Source organism: Platalea leucorodia, assembly GCF_965183815.1.
Source record: "Platalea leucorodia genome assembly, chromosome: 11".
NCBI lineage: Eukaryota > Metazoa > Chordata > Aves > Pelecaniformes > Threskiornithidae > Platalea > Platalea leucorodia.
In genome coordinates this window covers 13,257,590-13,278,217 of record NC_138833.1, presented here as the reverse complement: position 1 = coordinate 13,278,217, position 20,628 = coordinate 13,257,590, and positions in this window count along the sequence as shown.

Here is a 20,628-nt window from a genome sequence, read left to right as displayed (position 1 = left end):
AAGACATTCTCTCCTGAAATTCAGAGCATCATTAATATGATTTTTGAAAGACACTCTGTTATAGGCATTTAAGGGTCAAGTTCTCTTTTTTAGATGTAGTAAACCATCCAGAAAATTGTCCACTTTAAGATAGCTCAAGGAAGGCTCATGTCACCCCATAGGATTTACTGGAGGACCACAGTGGGAACTAGTGAGGGAAGAAATGGCATCTACAAAGACCCATAATGTTAGTACTCTTGTAGTCATAGAATTATAGAATCATAGAATTGTTAAGGTTGGAAAAGACCCTTAAGATCATCGAGTCCAACTGTTAACCTAGCACTGCCAAGTCCACCACTAAACCATGCCCTCAAGCACCACGTCTACCAGTCTTTTAAATACCTCCAGGGATGGGGACTCAACCACTTCCCTGGGCAGCCTGTTCCAATGCCTGACTACCCTTTCTGTGAAGAAGTTTTTCGTAACAGCCAACCTAAACTTCCCCTGGCACAGCTTGAGGCCGTTTCCCCTCATCCTAACGCTTGTTACTTGGGAGAAGAGACCAACTCCCACCTCACTACAACCTCCTTTCAGGTAGTTGTAGAGAGCAGTAAGGTGTTGCAACTTCATTGCCCTTCTTTGGACATGCTCTAGTACCTCAATGTCCTTCTTGTAGTGAGGGGCCCAAAACTGAACACAGTACTCGAGGTGCGGCCTCACCAGTGCCCAGTACAGGGGCACTATCACCTCCCTGGTCCTGCTGGCCACACTATTCCTGATACAAGCCAGGATGCCATTGGCCCTCTTGGCCACCTGAGCACACTGCTGGCTCATGTTCAGGCGGCTGTCAACCAACAGTTGCAGGTCCTTTTCCTACAGGCAGCTCTCTAGCCACTCCTCCCCAAGCCTGTAGCGTTGCATGGGGCTGTTGTAACCCAAGTGCAGGACCCAGCACTGAGCCTTGTTGAACGTCACACAGTTGGCCCTGGCTCAATGCTCCAGCCTGTCCGGGTCCCTCCGTAGGGCCTTCCTACCCTCCAGCAGATCAACATTTCCACCCAACCTCGTGTCATCTGCAAACTTACTGAGGGTGCACTCAGTCCCCTCATCCAGATCATTGATAAAGATATTGAACAGGACTGGCCCCAGTACTGAGCCCTGGGGAACACCATTTGTGACCGGCCTCTAAATGGATTTGACTCCATTCACCAGTCATTCCCCAGTACGTGTGTGGGCTATTTTAGCCCATGAGCTGCAATATCAGCACCCTCCCATGTGTACGGATTCAGATATGGATCACCCCCGGGCAGCCCTGCATGTCAGCTCTCCATAACCACCACAGACACTGCCCACAAGCAGAGCAGACTCAGCACTTATTTTTCCTTTCTGTCTTTTTTTTCTGGTTTACAGCTTAAATATGTGCTGTTCCCGAGAGGCAGTGTTGCTGGATCTTCAGCCCCACGGAGTGAAATGGAAGCTCATAGAAACTACATTTCTCATGATGTTCAGCCCAACGTTGAAGGGAGCGGGTGCGGGTACAGCTCCAGCGCATCCCTCCCACCTCGAGTGCTTCCACAGTGGATATGAAGGGAACTTGCTCCTGACGTTTCTGTCTACTTTGGATCACTCCTTTCCTCCTCTGGACTTCTTTGCCATTCATTTCCCCATGCGTGTAAAGTGGGACTTGATGAAGTTCAGTTGCTTAAATAGCAAAAAGTTGGAAACTCTATCGATTTGATGTCATTTATTTTAGTCACATACTGTGAGCACAAATTCCTGTCAGTGAGGGAAGAGTATACAAATTAGCAGGATGGCATGCCCTCTTGAAGAACACAGCCTTCTCAGAAATGCAGGGTATTTATTGTTTGCATTTCATGTATATATCAAAATCATAATGTAACACCATCCTAGTCATTTTGCCATTTCTGATACTTCTGCCCATTTCAAAATTATATCTTTGTTCCATAAAATGTAAAAGCTTCTGAAAATTTCTTGGAAGGGGACCATAATAGAAATAAAAACATCACAAAACAAGATGAGCTGTATTTCTTTTTAACAGCTCTTCATCAGTTTTCTTAAGAGAATACTTGCTTCTCTGGAAAGAAAACCACTTCAACTGAAGTAATTCCTCAGATTTTTAATTAGTACATTCCTCTTCAGGACCCATCTTTTAACAGCTAATTCCTTCACCTACCCATCTTTCTTAACTATTAAAAACAATCCTCTCAGTAGTTCCAGCAGCGATGTGTTTTGCATAATGACATCTAAAAATGTATCATAACAGAAATAATAAAACTGACCAGCTCAGAGATTAATTTTAAAGTGAATAAAGAATAAGTCCCAGCTACTTGTTATGTCTAATTTTATTTAATTTAATGCAAACAGAAAAGAGTAGAGGCAATATTTCCCTGCAACACGGCCTTGCATAGCTTGAGAAGCAGTAAAAGGCACCAGGTACCCCAGCAAAGCCTTCTGCTTTTGAGGGGCAGCTTCCACCGCAGACTGACGGTCGTTGCAGCCCACTCTGTTTTGTATCACTAATTGCTCTCTCTCCTCTGAGCGCTGCAGACAAGCATCTCTCCTCCCTCCTCACCAGGCCCCATGAGGAAACCTTGCTGTCTCCTTGCAAATAGCTTGTGACCTTTCCAGGAGCATAAAAATGCCTGTATGCTCACTAGAGCTCTGTGTTATTTCACAGGTGTAAACCTGTCATTTTAAGTTATCATCTAAGAAACCTGAGAAAATTAAGTTAGAACAATATTAATATTTTATTTCGTATAATCGTTCCAGTTCAGTACTGAAGATCTCACGACCACTCTTCACAGCGTGCCTTCAAATCTACAAGCAGAACAGCTCCAACCACTTCTTACACACTAACAAACACACGGTGTTCAAGTAAACACACACTCTTTGAAAATATGGGAACTGTAGGTAGAAGAAAAAAGAAATTACTTAGAGCAAAATGCATATTCCTCTTTTAAACTGCTGTATAGGTTATTTTATTGGAAGACTTAAAATTGAAAATCAACTGATTTCTTGTTTCTGCACCATATGCTGCCTGGCCTGCTGCTGCTCAATGATTATTTTTATGTGAACTTCAAGAGTCTCTGTTCTGTTTAAAAATACATATTTCATTTTCTCCTTCATACAGAAGTTTGGGTTTTTTTCTCAGCAGTGATTCCATTCCATTCAGTATCACTGAACCCAAACAAGTCTGTTTACTATTCTTCTGCAATTTGAGGCACGAGAACGAACCCAGACACCAAAGTGGCTACAAGCACTGCCACTCTGAAAGCAGCCTGTTGAGGTCGTCTGGTATCATGCACACTGACACATGTTGTAAGATAAAAATTAGAAACCCTTCAAATTTGTACTGCAGGTCCACAAGTGTGAGCAATTTCATCTCCATCCCCCAAGTGCTCTCTTTTCTGTAACAGACAACACGGATATTTGGTATTACTGTAATTCCTAATTCCTCAGGTACATTCTTTATACTTTTATTTTCCCTCTGTAGAATAAGCACAACAGAAGAAAACTTGTTGTACCCCAGATGCCGGAAGAGCACACTGTCAAGCACCTTGGTTTCAACTCCAGCACGTCACCTTTGCTTATGCTGTAGAATGACGATAACTTTATTGACTTCACCTATTTTCAGCTGAAGCACGGAACCATATATCAGAAAATCTGGATCATCAGCCTGATTTAATGGTATAGAAGGACTTTCAAGCATTGTAAGACAGGGTGATTCATCACAGTGACTGATTCCCAGGGCTCTGCTTTGTGGAAGGCTTGGTTGGGTAAGCATTAGACAAAAGCAGGAATAAAAAAATAGAAGTATTCGGCAAGCATCCTTTTCTGTTTTAAACCACCACTAAACACAATAAATACTTATGTAAAAATAGTCTTCTAACAGCTTCTGAAAAATGAGAAAAAGCACAATGTTGAGTAACAGCTGACTGTTTCAAATCCAGTGCAGCTGATTAAGCAGTGTTGATGAAACTGAGAAAAACTGTAAAGATTGGTCTCAAAGTCACACAAAAAAAAGAAAAAAAAAAGGTCTATGGAGGAGAATGTTCTCTTTCTGGAAAAGCAGGTTTACTTTTGAGAGGGCAGAAAAAGAAATGACTACTTAAAAGAGATCTTTCCTGCAAGAGGTGATACCAAGTCAAGGGCCTGGGTTGCTGAGAAATTTGCTGGAGATGCAAGGGATAGGTGAAAGGTCCAGAGTCCCCACCTGCCCGTTTCTGTCTGTAACCAAATGCTGGAATTTGGTTTCAGTCATGGGATCCTTTGGTGGCTCAGGTTTGCCAGGAACTGTCACTAGCAATGGATCAGGGTGAGAACAGGAGTCAGCACAAGGTGCAGTGGGTGAGTCTGACGTGGGGTGGGTGGAGGTAAGAGGACTGGCGGGCTCAAGACCTGTGCAGATCTGCTGGGCTTGCTGCGACGAGACATCCCGCTCACTTCTTGAAAGCACTGCATTTTTAACTTTTCTTCAGGCTCTCTGCTCCCAAGGAGATGGCAACATTTGTAACTGCCAACACATTGCCATATATTGCACAGCAATATAGTCTGTCTCGTGAGGATCAACAGCTCCCAGTGTAGAGCACAGGCCTTCCTTTGAATTTGTTCAGACTAGATGAGGAAGAATTTTATCCAGGAAAAAAAAATGTTATATAATAGGAAAAGGTGGCAAAATATGCAGATGGGAAAAGTACTTGACTAATTTTAGGCAAAAAAACCATGAAGTCAGACATTAGTTTTCAATGGACTGAGACCTTTCCAGTCCTACAGGTTCATTTTTAATGGCGTGGAGAAATGACATTATTTGTTTGTCTGAGCCTTTATTTTTGTTTGTCTGAGCCTTTCTGAATATTTATTCTTAATAATGATTAGGGCTGAAGTTTTTAACATGACATTTTTGAAATACCTAAACATCGTTACATACATGAAGTCTAGAGATTATTGCAGGATTTTCATAAAACACAACTAAGAAATAAACCGTACTTAATAAATGTTATTTTATTGAAAATTGCCTTTTAGCTTTTCTTTTGCTGCTTGAAATGGAACCAAATCTCTCAGTACCTAATAAAATAAAAGCTCTATAACTGAATAATGTTGAAAGACCTAAAAAAAACCCTAAAATATTGTTATAGATTTTTAGTATCCCTGCTTTTGCAAGTAAAGCTTTTACATTAATTAGTGTCTCCACATGCTTATAGATTTGGACATGTCCCAGAAAAGAGTTTCTAGGGATTGGAAGCCTCTGGCAGACTTCAGCAAAGTATAATAGGTCAGAGTAGAAAAGACCATTTATTTATTTATTTATCTACCCCTCCCATTGTGAAACAATGAAACAGCTCCTGTAAACTAATAAGATTACCAAGATCCTAGGCAAGTAAAACATTACATTACTTTTTGGTACTATACCTTTATAAACAGCATAGAAAGGAGGAAGGCGGACATCGTGGCTTACAGGCACACCACTATACTTTCAAACCTCCAAAGTTGCATTTTCCAGGTAGGGCCCCTTGCATTTCAGTGGAATCCATTAGAATGAGTGTGCAAAATCTATGAAGTTTTAATTCTCTGGGAACTGCAGGCCTGCACCTGACTGCTGCATTCTCCCCATGCCATTCCATTAGGAACTGGTCTTTTAAAAATGTTTTCTTTTCAGTTCAGCTTTCAGAGAAAAGGTGAGTGGTGTAACTACACCTGCTGTCTGTCCCAGCTCTGCTCTTTATCTTTTCACCCACCAGACGAGTGAAGCTGGACAGAAAGCAGCAGAATTAATCTGTAGATCAGGTCTAGGCAGTCAATTCTATTACTGTTTTCAAAGAATTTTTTTTCAAAGAGTTAAGCAACAATTCTATTATAATGAAGGCTTTAAAGAGATTAATGTATTTTTTTTACACTGCAAATTATATATTTTCTATAGCTAAAACCCAACTGATTACATATAAAAAACACAGTATTTAATACTTAATTTTAAATTTTCTTAACTGTAACAACTACCATGCTAGTTTCCTCTTATATTCAAGACCTGTCTTTACTAAAAGAAAAAATAAAAACAAAAAGTTGTTTGCCTGAAGGGCATTTTGGACCTTTTCCTTCAATTACAGTGGATTTTCTTCCATATTTGTATTATTAAGACCTAAAATACTGGCATGTTACCATCCACCGTACCTCATGTAGAAATTGAAAGCATAAAATAATCAAGCACACAGAGACTAATCATCACAAGGAAAAAAAAAAAAGAAAATGAAAACTAGACAAAACCGATGTGCTCTGGGGCAGCACAAGATAAACATTTGTTCATAGGAAGATGACAAGCTTTACTTTCCTTGGCAGCTAGGAAAGACACCAATATACACCAGAGGAAAGAGCCCAATTAAGGCAATTAAAGAAGCAGCAATCAGAAGTTGACCAAGTTGAAAGCTTTTCAAAATGCAAACAGTCATGTTTGTGATAGGTGACATTCCTGTATGCTGGGGTATTTAATACATTTTCTTTCTTGCTGTAGCTCCTGTTTGATCTGTCAGGGAACAGTATTTAAGCTTACATGTTAGTGTAATTTACTTTATACTCCATTACAAGTTAGACAAATGTATTGTCAAAGTGAATTTGGGTCAAGAGAATAAATTAGAATCACATTTCTCCACCTTCTACATTTCTTGGTAATAACTTGACAGTTTTGTTACTAAAACCTTAAATCTGGTTGAGTTCATCATAAAGGTAATGTGAGAAAAGCAAAGCTAACTGCACTCTCAGCTTTGAATAGTTTCTAATTTAGGAGCAAGGCTTACTACCCTGCCCAGAACCAGGACTGGTTTTATTACTCGTAGTTGACTCTGGGTAAATACCGCACTTTCCCTCCTGCCAAGATCTGCACAGGACAATAGCCTGGGTGCAATAGCAGTGAAGAAAATCCTTGAAAATGCTGTAAACAAGCCTGATTCAGGCCATGTTCCAGTTTTTTCTTTTGCCTCTACACGGAGAAGCAAAACATAGCTTGGATGAAATTTGTTTACATCTTATTCTAGTAATTTTACCATGGCATAACCATCTGTTTCCAGCCTGCTGGCTCTAATTGTACATCAGGAAAATACCTACCCTACAGGTTCCCTGCGCCTGCCAGTCAGCCAGAGACAGAGTGGGCTTGCGCTTTGTGTACTCCATGTGCCATTGAGCTTTACTGCATTAGCAATACTGGAAAGACACAATGTGAAAAAGCCCAATACTGAATATCCTGGTTTGCTTCAATAGGTAAGGAAAGGGAAGGCAGTATTACAGTCTCTGAACATGCCATAAACTCAGTGGGAAAACCTTTCTGATGATTTCCCCTGAGGTACGGAAAGCTTAATTCAATTATTCATTTATATGCTTTTATTGCAGCTTATCATACTCCTCCTATTCTCTCCACCAAAATTCCCTCTGCCCTAGAAGAAAAAACAACCATCAAAATTCTTCACATCACACCCCCCTTTTAGAGCTGATATTAAATTATAAAGGCTAGAGTCAGGTGGTGCAGATTAGACAACAGAATACATAAGTACATGCTTAATTAAAAGATTAAATATTAGGAATTAAATATATCTTTAAATACTTTGTTGAATTAGGCCATAAAGCAGAATGTCACTTTCCAGTCTAATTTTCAGCTATCATTTTCTTTTCTACAGCTACATCAGCAGTCTCCAGCCAAGCTTCTACTTTAGTTACTTAAAGCACGTCAGGACTTGATTACCTGCCAGCTGCAGCTACTAAACAGGCTGTCGCAGCTTAGAAAATGCCTTCAACTCATATGCCAGCCTCCAAATAGCTTTTCCTGCTCCAAGGTCCTCTTCCCTCTAATAAATGTAAAATTACAGGGGCTTACCATTAGATTTTTTTTTTTTTTTATCAGCCTTAAGGAACTGTAGGAATAACATCTAGCATTTAAGTTTTGGAGTAGCCATTTGCGATATTGTAGCACGCTGCTCCGTTGAATGTTGTGCCTTGGAGTTTTCAAAGTTAAATTGTGCAATTTTTGTTATAAACTTACATGCTGTAGCATTTATTGTAAAGTTTCCTTCAAAGTACCAGCAATCTTGCAGATTAGCGCATTTCTAAAGAAGCTCTCAAAGCTGTACCACAGATGGTCTTGTGTTCCTTAACCACATTGCAGCTTCAGTACTCAGGAATGGAAGGACTAAACTATCCAATGCTCAATGGTTTGGGGGTTTATTTTTCCTTTGACAAAGCACATTTCTTTTACAAAATAACTACATTGCCCTATCGTTGTGCTTGACGAGCCTTTTGAAGCCTCAGCATGAGTAGACTAAGAAGCACAGCTATATACTTTACATACAGCATAGGTACTGCCAAGATGGTGTTTCAATAACAGTTCCCAAGATACTTTTCAACACTTCTTTGAGCACATTACGCTTAGAAGGACACACAGCTTTTAAGAATTTCCATTAGCCTCATCTAGCAAGAAACAATCTGCAAAACCCCAGTCATCCACAGGAAAAAAAACCAAAACCATATATTTATTGCAGAAAGCAAAATATTGAAATATTCTTTTTGATATTCTGAATCAGAGATTTTGTAGAGGGAAAAAAAAAAAACACACACACACAAAAAAAGCCCATAAAGTGTCCTTTAGCTGTGGAGAAGACACCTGTGACTAATTTTAGCAAGGCAGCTGTTCTGCAGAGGGCTTGTGGGTATTTTTTTCTAAGTGTTACTAGATGTGTGATGTTGCTTCAAAAGGGCCTTTTGGGGGAAGAGCCTGCTTTTAGGTGGTGCAGGATAGATCTGGGCGCAGTGCTTGCTTTGATGCTCAGCATGTCTCACCGAGCCTGGAGACACAGACCTTCTTCCATGGACCAGGGGAGTATGCTGGTTTTGGTTGGGAACTATTTTTCTTCTGATCTAGATGCTCTTGATGTTCTCTACTTAAAAAAAAAGAATTATCCTCATTTGTATTCTAATAAAGCCTCAGTTTAGTCTGAAGATATTTTGATCTTTGCAGGGAGCTTGCTGTAGAGAAAGGCATGCCTCTTTCCAAGTGCTGGCCTAGGATCCTCTCCTATTAGGAAGCAATGGCTGAGTGTTTCTTTTAAACAAAAGCCTTACTAGACTTGATTTAAAATGTGGGCGGACAGTAAGTAATGAGATACTGTACTTTGACAAATTTTCAAACTAGATGCAAAAGTTTCTTAGCTCTGCAGGTTCACATGGGTGTTAATGTATTGTATGTTGTAGACCTTAAATATTCCTGAATTATCGCAAGTGCCAATAGAAGCACAACAATGTTTTTCACAAAAAGAAAGAGATGCTTTAACTCTTTTTCTTGGTGTTTGGAAATGCCAGTATTGCTGAAAATTGTTAACAACTACTTGTGTATTTCCAAGGTGGTAGCATGTGTTTAACGGTAAGAAGTAGTGTTCATTAGTGACAAAGAAGAGGGTTTATCAGGTGCTTGCTTGTTAGATTTAGTCTGTATGAACATTTGGGTTTCTCAAAGGAGCGAATGAAGGAACTGGAAGCTGGCTTAATTTCAAACTTTCATTGTGCTGTCTTTACTAATAATGCAACTTTAAAGAAGTAAAGAAAGAGTTGTGTTGGGGAAGACAATGGCAGCAAAGGCATCTGTACACCTGCTACTTCTTTCCTAAAGCAGCTGGAAGTTGCTGCTGAGCAAGTAGAGGTTTGATGGGTCAAATACAAAACTACCTTTGACATGAAGACAAGGGCTGGTGTGGGGTGCAGGATGTTGTCTTGCCCCTCTGGGTGATCACAGGATTCACCATAAAGCTGTTGTAGCCACACATCTTATCGATCAGCTAAATGTGACTTTAGGTTTCTGAAAGAATAAATAGGTTTTGAGGAATGGGGTTCTGGAATAAGGCTCCCTGACAGGAATTTTAATGTAAGCTTAATTTATAGAAGTAGTAACACAAGTTGCCCACAGAGGCCATGACCCAGGAGGTACCTCTCAGTCCTATGTTCCCACATTGCTTTTCTCAGGTGTAGGGAGTATATGAGAGCTGCTGGAGCCAGCATAAAATAGGGATAAAATTAACTAGAATAACGTTCCTATATTTGCCCATGTGAAAAGGCTTCTGTAAAATAAGTGTGACAAAAGGCATTTTTTGCTTTCTTTTTTACTAACTTTCTGGATTTAGTGGGGGAATTATTTATAATCATAGATTAACTTATTAAATTCTCAAAGCAATAGGTTCCAGCATTCATTGATGATGCTCAGATGAGCAAGTAAATCAGAGGGTTAACAGCCTGAGAAGTGTTACAACATTTGCAATGCATAGCCAGTTCTAAAAGCTACTTCACAAAGCAGCTGGTGATGATACGATGATGCTGCACAAGAAAAAGATTGTTATCCAGCTGTCAACTGTCTTATGTGTTTTCATCCATCAAGTGTTTTAGAGGGCCACCTTCCTACGCTGCCATAATTTAGGCCTCATAGCTGTGACATCCTAGGTCCATTTTATGCAAATATAAACTATCTGTATGCCAAAAAAAGTCTTGATCCCCCCCAGTGTGATCTTGAAAATTGAAAAATTCAATAGATCTTTCTATTCAAAATACACAGATGCATATAGAGGAGCATTTCCTGGCTTAAAAGTTCCCCTGAGTAGTCAATGTCTACCATTCTTTTTTTGCTTCTTATTCCTTGCTTTTGCTTTTATGGTTTTCATCACAGTTCTTGCAATAAATCATGAGTGCATGTGCAGCAATAGCTCTGCAGATAAAATCGTTGCTCCATCCTTTCCAGCTATTCCAATAGTCAGTAGTAGATTATTCATAGTTAAGAGTAAGAAAACAGATGTATGAAGCATGCAGGTTTTTTCTAGTGTTGCTGTTATTAAAAAGTTTTAATGTTTTCTTTTCTCAAAGCTTATCTCTGAAAGGCATACTTTTAAGTGTAAATATCTACTTTCATTAAAATAGTACTTTTATGGTTAAACACAAATCTAGAAATCTGAACAGATCCCACTGTAAAGACTTGAAAAGCTTGTTTTATCTCTCATAGCTTGTGATGTTTAGTCAATCTGCAAATGCTTCAGTAGGAATCAGTGAATATAGTCCCAAGCCAGTTTTCAATGACTCTTGCAAGTGTTTTTAGCTGTATTTAAGTATTTGGATGTTTTAATGTGTGTACTGACTGAGACCTGCCAAATATTCAGTGAACTTGCTGAATTCCTTGATAGTAAATATTCATTAAGTACTGGTAACTTGCATTCATGTTTTAAGACAAAAATTAGTATCAAAAGCAGGATGTTGCCTTGTCTGTAAAGTTGTGCTGAGTTGCTCTCTGCCCCTTTCCAAGCAGAGTGATGGAGCAGAGCTGAGGCAGCGGGAGCAGGGCTGATCTCTGTTCCAGCATTTTCAATCTATTACCATAAGTCTGAGTGGCATTTTCAAACATGAATTAGCTGCAGCAGCCTGAGTTGGACTGAAAATAAGTGTGCAATGCAAGCCACTGTTAAAAGCTATTGCCACTGCAGTCCTAGCCTTTCCGCTGTTGCTTTTCTGTGATTTGCTGGGTCTCTGCCACTGTGGGGTTTATTGGGACTGTTAGGCGCAAAGGAGAAGAGCGGGAGGCTGTTCCCTGGCTTGTTGAGATGATGTTGTGCATGTCAGCATGCTCAGGGGTTCTACCCAGTCTTTGTCTTATGGGGCTCCACCTTATGTCCACAGGAGCCGATATACTGAGATAAGCATTGAACTTTGGCTTGTGGTCAGGTCTTAAACTTGACTTCAGTCTTAAGGACTACAGTAAATACTACTTAATGTAATAGTATAGACCTGGCTGCATGTTCAGTGCATGTGGTTCAGCTGGGAATGGTATTTGAACAAATCTGTGTGGCCTTGCATGTATTTTATAATACAGTGGTTAGTAAGCTGTTCATTCTGCTCTTTGCAACTGTATAAAACAGATGAAACAAAATATACTGTGTCTGTTCCCAAAACAGATAAACCCGGGTGCTTTTTCTCTGCTTAGCTGATGCTGCCTAATGCTTGTAATCTTTCTAAACTTCTGCCCTCACTGTCATGTGTGTGTGAGTCCTTCAGTCTAATTTTGCATTATGTAATGTACTGCTTCTTTTCAATGTTTTCTTTCAGTGTTGCATTTAATTTCTCATAGACTGTGTCCATGCTGACACAGCCCGGTGCAAGGAGCACCAATTTACCTCTGTTTTGCTGTTCATTATTTTATATATCTCTACTGCAATTCATAAATCCATGCCAATGTCACTTTTTCACAAAGTCGGTGCTTCCTAGGTTCTTTTGCCAATTAATTGAAAGTACTCTTGACAGAAATGACAGATATGCCTGAGGAAGAACTAGTGTCTCGGGCAGAGTGTTAAGATAACTTATAAAGCTGAAATTAATAAGTAGATGAGTTTCTGATGATGCTCTTGAATAAAGTGGCTAATCAATAAAGCACACTTTGAACAAAAACACTCATTCATTCTAAGTGCAGGGGCTTGTCTGTGTCTAGAAAAGAGAAAATATGAGCAAAACTTGCTTTTGTGATGTTAACAGGACTCTTACAGTTAAGTATAAGCTTTTAATGCAATCGTTGATATATATTTTCCAGAAACACATTGTAAATCTTTTGTAGCCAGGACAAGAAAAATAAGTAGGGATGGTTATAGGATTTGTTGGTTGAGGAATGCCTCTTTTCAGCTACTGGTGCTGGGTATTTTTATGTTTTGTTTTCTTGTTTTATGCAAAACAGCCTTAAGGGCCACAGCTGCCACCTATTTACCAATTGGACAGGCTGGCATTATAAAGTGTACACTGGTACAATGATTTTCCTCCTTATCTTTTGCATATTTTTCTGATTCTACATTCAGTACCACTTTTAGGACCCCCTAAGCAGTCTCTTTCTCCATGTGGGTAATATAAGTTTCCCTACAGCTGTCCTATCAAAGAAGAATTTGACTTCTTACGTGTCCATCAAGTTCAATGGATGCAAGTCCATGCAGGCTGTACCATAACTCTTAAATACCATCTTGTAGTCTTTCTCACTTAGTATTTATATTCTAACTGTTTTATTCCTTGCAGCCAAGTGAGGCAGGTTACTTGTTATTCAAAAGCTATCAGCAAACTAATCCCTTCTGTGCACCTATCCTTCATTCTGTCTGTCCTGTGTTTTTCTTGGAGATAAGACAGATTCTGTTTTCCTTTCACACTGTTGGCTTTGTTATTGGCTCTGAGATTCAAAACCACGCTCTCCAAACTGCTGATAACCACTATAAAATAATATTCTTAAGTATCTGTAAGCAAAGTGCATTTCATTGCTTGCCTGTGGGACATGCTGATCTTCCCATGAAGTTTTCCTGACGTTGAGGGAAAGTTCCCACACCTAAATTATGGAAGTTTCCTTGCCAGTTGTTCAAACCCTAATTCTTAGTAAACTACAAGGGTAAATCGCGCTCTGAATACTTCCTGAAATGGGCTCTTTATCAAGGATGGAGGTTCTGAGTAAATAGCTTCAAAATGGGAGTTTGTGGTATCAAGGACAGATTTGTAAAACTACATATTGTTACATGCTCTTAGTAGAGTGACCATGGCAAGCAGGTATGTTTGGGCTTTGGTGAAGAAGGGCTACGGTTTTTCACGTGCCTTTTGTTTCTTATCTTCCTGTGGAATAAATGTTATGCCCTGCAAGTCTGAAATCAGCATTCCCTGGCAGAGATTCTCTTCACGGAGCCATCTGGTGGATTTTAGCTGCAAAGGTAGGACAGGCCAACTTCATAAAGCATCTGTCTTGTTAGTCCTGCTCCTCTGCCTTCATGGTTAGTTTTACAGTTGCATGATGTCTTTCCAGCTTGGTTTAAATTGTATGGCATGGAACGTGTTTCAAAACAAGATTAAAATGGCAGTACATTTTGGACTCCATCCTAAAAACACTTGGTTTTCACTATTCCTCAAGGACACCGTCTCTGCTTTGATTTGTGTGCTTCCTTGGGTTTTAGATCCAGTCTGGGCATAAGAATTCTTCATGTAGACACAGTCTGGCAGTAGGAGATCCCTTTAGTCTGAGATTATGTGGCCTCAGAGTAACATGAGTCAATGCAGAACTGAAGGTGGGATGCAGTTTCTTTTGTCATAATACAACATGTTTTCAACTGTACCTTTTGTTTATACTTTAAGCAATAAACCTGCGATAACAGCCATATGGGGAAAGCAGCTGAGCGCCTTTTGTACTCACATTCCTTTCCCACCCCCCTTTCTCAATTGTTAACGAACATTCTCCAAGGAGCTTTTGTTCCTGTGGGCACTATGTAATTACTCATATATGACTTGGATACGAAGTAAGAAAGGGGAAGAAGTGGAAAAACTTCCTCAATGCCTCCCCAGACTACATAGGTGTTCATCTGTGCCTCAGTGGAATAATGTACATGTCCGCGAGTCACCTTGTTTTTCCTTGATGTTGTTAATGGAGTGGATCCCTGCAACATAAGTGTTATTCTGCAAATTTTGCCTGTGGGAAGGACCCATTAAGAAAACCAGCTCTGTGTAATTCTAGTAAATTTCGAAGCAAGGAAAAAAGCGACTGCAGCAGGGTCAGATGGCAAAACTCTTTGTTTTCAGTAGGATCAATATTTCAATAATTGGTCCTGCTTCTCCATAGATTGAGAAGAGAGGGAAAATACTCCTGTGTGAGCGAAGCAGGATGGTCATCCAAGGACATATATACACACAGTATAGGTGATACTAGTCAAATTGATTTAAAATTTCTGATGAGAATCTTCTTATTTCCAAAAGTACAGTCTTGCTGAAATCAGGAGGTTTTGCAGAAATTTTCTGATTTTTATTGCATGTTTTAATTTGACTTTATCAAAACAGGTAATTTCTAATATTTTTCAACATGTGTAAGAGCACAAGCTAAGCAAATCTGAAGCTGTATTATTTTAACACTTTATAGTAGTTCAGTAAGTTTTATGTTGCTGAAAATTGGAGATTTTGATTTCTCGCTGCTATTTCAGTATTTGGGTGCATTTCAAAAAAAATCTGAGACTCCCTTGCATGGGTCATTTAAACTAATTCTGCTCATTTTGCTCCTGGGACTGAGGGGGAGACCTGTGGATTTGGGGCAGTCAAGCCTATCTCTGTGTACTTACATCCCGAGCCCCTGCTGGAAAAGGGAGCATATTTTTTTTCCTTTGATGCAGGGGCTAAAATGGCTTTTCTCAGCCTGCTGTAAAAGGACCAGGCTTTTATCACATCTCCTTTTGACCCTGCACGTTCCCACAGGGATGCAGTTTCTTCTCATTGATGTCTCTGTTACACAGAGCTATAAAATCACATATTGCCAAACTCTGCCACCAGAGCAATGCGTGTTTCCACTGTGGGATGCACCTATGTGAATCTCGCAAAGTCAGATTTCTACTAAATTGTATTCTTTGCTTAATCCAAGCATATTTCCAATTTCAGTAGTTAATGTGCATTCACTGAGCTGAAAAATACACAGGTCTATAAACTCTGTATATGAATATTAGGCGTTTGCAGAGTACCGACTACAGCAGTTTAAAGTGAATGTATGTAGGAAATGTTCCTTTACACCAGCTGCATAGGAATGAGCTGGTTGGCCCAATAAAGCAGGCAGACTGCAATCACCCGTGTGATTGCTGGGAACAAATTATGGATGGATTCTGTCTCAGTTTTCTTAATTACGAAAACAAGACCGAGGTTCGTGGTTATTGATTTTGCTATTTACTTCACTAGTCATTTAAATGAGTATGGAAGGGAACTCTTAAGTATTTCATTGCCAAGTAGTCATTTCCATAAAGTAATTGTGGTTTGTGTCTTTACTAGGCATCCTGACTGCATTTTTCTGCATGGCAATTCAGAATGGTGAGAGGTTCAGAATCAGGGTGCATGTTAACCTTCTGGCTTTCAAATCTATTATTTTCTGAACACAGTTTTATATGATACTTTATGTAATTAGTGCAAATCCTCTTACAATGGCAGTTTTCCTTGCAACCAGATAATCTGAGCCTGGAAGAAACAATTTTCTTTTTGTTTTCCCAAGACACTACACGCAGGATGAAGAAACTGCTGGATTCAGGTTCAACTGAAGCTGATAGTATCTGGCAGTTGACTAACAGCCTTCAAGGTATATCCCTAGGGCTGCACTTCTCTTCCTTTTTCTTTTTTTTTCTCCTCATAGGAACTATTTTACTTTATCGCCTGACCAGGGTTTGAAATACTTGACTAGACCTGGCTTTTCTGCAGCTTGTGTCAAGAGTCAGGTCTACCACTGTAAAAAGCACGAATTTGCAGGATCTGTGCTAAGGCCAAATCTTTCACACTAGCAAAAGATGTCTCTACCTGCGTGGTGATGTACAGCAGAGAATATTGAAATAATATAGATGAGACTTCAAAGAATAAACCTGCTGAGCCAGAAAGCTATTGAAAACATCGGCAGAAATCTACTCTCTCCCAATGGGTCACAGTGCACTTGTGGGGCTTGTAGTATGCAGGGAGACAAACAGAGGCTGTTTTGTTCAAGGAGATGCTTAGGTAATCCAGTTAATATATATGCATGTGTATATACATATACAGTTACCTTTATACATATGCTTACAGATTTTTTTTCTTTTCATCACAATGAATGAAATGCGTTCCTTGAATACACTTCCTGGTAGTTGAATACACCTCCGGGTTGCTGTAAGTCTACCAGGCCTGAGAATATTTAAATTAGTGGGGTGGGCTCTTTGAACTGTTCCTATGCCAAAGGTGTAATTGGGTGTTTTGTCACATACAGAAGTTATTTTACCTTCTGGTTTAGCAGTTTATTTTGCTTTGGGTGGTGGTTGCAGTCTGGAGGCTGGGCATGAGCCAGGGAAGAGCCGCTGTGCAGGACATGAGGCTCATTCCTGGCCTCTCAAGTGCTCCAGTGTCCGAAAACAAAGGCTGACCAAAAATCTTCCTAGCCTTCTCCATTTTGCTTCTTTAGACGATTTCCTTTAAAACAAACAAGCAAAAAAACCAAAAAAAAAAAAAAAAAAAAAAAAAAAAAAAAAAAAAAAACAAACAAACCACCAAAAAAAAAAAAAACCAAAAAAAACCCACCACCACCACTAAAAACCACTTCACGGCTTTCTTCCTCAAGCAAAACTTTGTACAACTTCTGAGACAATTTTTGGGTATTTTCACCTAGTGAGTAGAAAGCTAATTTCATTATTTTCAGCAAGTGGGGGTTTTCTGCATGTCTGTATGTAGAATAAAAGGATACCACCCTTGGCTCAGGTTGGTATGGTAACAGCAAAAAGGCACATATTTATTTATTCATTAAAACTGCTAGCAGGGATTTTAAGTTCAATGTTTTTGTCCCTTGTGCCTCCATCTTTAAAAGAGCATTAAATCTTCTAGCTGTTTCTCAAAAATAAGTCATAACAGTTTCTAGACTAGTTTTTAGGTCTCTTAAGATCATAAGGATGCAGAGGTACCTAAAACGTTCATCCTCCTATTACTTGGGAAACTGCAACAAGGCCATCTTGGTAGATGTGCTATTCAAGTACATCAGATGTTCTTTGTGAACACATTTTCATTGATTTTTAGCTATGTATTCAAATATATTAAAATTACTATCCTGGACCGCCTTGCTGTATTTTAGTGGCTTATCTTTGTACACTGTCTGAAACAAGACTTTTTCCTACCTCTACATTTTTACCCTGTAAACTATTACAGGAGTTAGTATTGATGTTTTTCCCATATTTCAAAAAAAAAAAAAAAAAAGGATATTATCTTGCCTTTATTTTGTGAGCAAAATATATTTGAATGTTGGAAGAAAGTAAAGTCCTGTATTTCTTTAATCACATTATATAAATGGATTTTAGAAAACCTGAGTATCAGTGTAAGTAGCATAAGCTTTGTTATCAAAGTTTCATCCATCTCATGGGACTGACTTATCTATTCATGCAGGTTTTTGCCTGAGGAGGGAAGATTAGAAGAAAAGAAACTTTAGTAGGAGCTAGTCTCCTTTGATCACACATTTTATGATATATGATATATGCTGCGGTATTTTAATGCCAGAAGTCTGCTAAAAGCTCAATAAATGGTCTCAATTTATAAATGGAAAAGCAAAGCAGGCAATCTTTCTGTGGACAAGACCAATAAACTGATAGTGGTATTGTTCTTAAATATAACAGATGCACTAAAAATGAATACTTTATTATGCAGGCTTGTCATGAATTTGAGATATTTTCTGAAGGCTGGCTTCTTGTAAGCATTTCAGAATCATTTGTCTAAGATTTTAATATTAAAAGTGGAGTAGCCCTGACTTCCAGGAAAAAAAATAAAACAGGTAAATGACTCTGGCAGTCACCTCCAGATTGTTAGATTAGCTTGTAAGAAATGGCCTTATAGCCTAACTCAAACTCACTAAGTGACGCAAGCTTTTCCTTTTGTTTAAAAGGGCTTTGATCCAAACCTCTGTAAATTGTACAAGAAACACTTGGAATGGAGCCAGTTATGATTTTTTTTTTTTTTGATGGTCAGCTGAAACAACTGACATAAAAAGAAGTAGACAAGAAGGCACTAAGCCAAACCTCAGGTGAGAAGTAAAATGTTGGGTCTGTCAGGAAACCAGAAATTGCTTTAGAGAGGGTGCCCAATGACACATATACTGTACAGTTTTCTTTACATGTAAGAGAGATCTGTATTTTCATGTTCAGGTACTGTTTTACCAGGTAACATAAAAACATGCCTTTTATGCAATGTTAAAATTATTCTTTGTGACAGCTTTTCTGAAGGCCAAATTCATCAATGCACTGTGCTGTAATTGGTAAATATATCTGCAGCATATGCAAACCTTGTTTTGTACAAACTAACTCTGAACTGATAGAGCAATTTCTTGAGTCTCTTTATTTTTCTCTTTCACTTGGTCTAGTTCCACACATCCTTCTTCCAATCTAAAGTCCATTTTTCATTTTTATGCCCTAAAAATCTTTATAGTTAGTGCATGTTCTCCCTTGACACTGTCACTGAACCAAGCTACGCAGATTTAGCTCTTTTAATCTTCTCTAATAAGCCAGTCCCCCTCCATCTGCCTCAATTTTTGTTGCTCTCTGGGCTACATCCAGTTTGTCCATCTCCTGCTAATGAGGTGAACTACCACCAAAGCTCTTGGGAATGAGGCTAATTCCTCCCTGACTGCTGACGTGATCCTTCATGACATGCGCCGTGCTAGGAATAGAAAAGGATTGGGAAGAGTATACCAGTGGAGGAGCTCGTAGACAGCAAAATATATTAGCTGCTATAAGTCTGATACAGGAGAACTGATTATTCATGACAGACTTTCCTTGTTGGTCCTTTTCCTAAGCTGAACTTGGCAACACCCACTGGATTTCCCTTCCCTCAGCTGTGAGTTGTTTCCCCATTTCACCTCTGGCTCCCTCTCCTCCCCTGCCCTTTTTCTATATGCTCTTCATTGCAGAGTTATGCCCTCCTCCAAGTGTCCAGCTTGAATGTGCGGGTATGGGTCACTCTCTCACAGTCTGTTCCCACAAGGAGGAATTTGATATGCAGCAGAGTGCTATATACTCTTGAAATGATCAGCCCGCTCCATGTTTTTTGCAGGCAAGTTGGTTCTGCTGCATTAGCGAAGGAGATGGTGGGGATGTCTAGTAGCCCTTTGCGACTCACTCTGCTGCCTGTGAACCATTCCTGAGAAAACTTTGCTCTTCAGAGATGCAATTTGCTTTTATGGCTGAAATTGTGCTGTGACTGGCAAGCAGGTCTCTCTTGGAGCATTAGGCAGTCTTTTTTTATGTACTCTAGACCCAGGTCCTAGAGTCACCTGCAAGCAAATGATTGAGATATTAAATTTAACTTGATAATTTAATGGAAAGCCAGCCATGAAGGAAAGCCAGATTGTTACATACCTTGGTGCTGAGATCATCTTTGGTTGTGCCTGTGCTTACAGAAATACTGTATTTCCTTTCCTTCTCTAGGAAAATTGTCCCAGAGAAGAGGGGTGGTTTTCTATTTGCTGCTGGAAAAACTTTAGTTATACTACTTAAAGCTACTTCCTTGCTGGTCTGACATTTGGACTTTGGTAGACTACTTACCAGCAATATTCAGGAGTTTGTTAAAGTTGCCTTCTTTCTGTTGTATATATTAGTTCCATTGTATTTTCCATAACATATTTTTTGAAGACACAAGTGATTTCATTTGAATAAGGAAGAAGCATTGCATGCAGAAATAATCTATGACATTAGAAACCGATAAGCTGCAAAAGAGTACTAATTAAAACTGCTGGAGGCTGCACAGAATATAAAGGAACCATCTGTAACAGAATCATCTCTGTTAGTTCTTTGTCTTCATAACCGAACAGCAGTCATCAATTTTAAGCTATCATGAGAGAAAGGCAATCTTGGCATCATTCAGCTTTCCCCATGTTTCCTCATGAGTCTTGCATCCATTAAGCATTTGTTGATTTTTATCCTCCTCCACCCTATCTCCTGTGTCTTTGCTACTTGGTTACTGAAGACTAGGCATGCAATGAGCATTTGTACTTTCTGTATCAGTGTATGGGAATTTGCATTCAAACGCATGTCTTTATTCTGAAGTTTGCTGTTGGAAAAAGATACAAAGAAATATGAAACTTTGCAGTTCTGGGGTCTT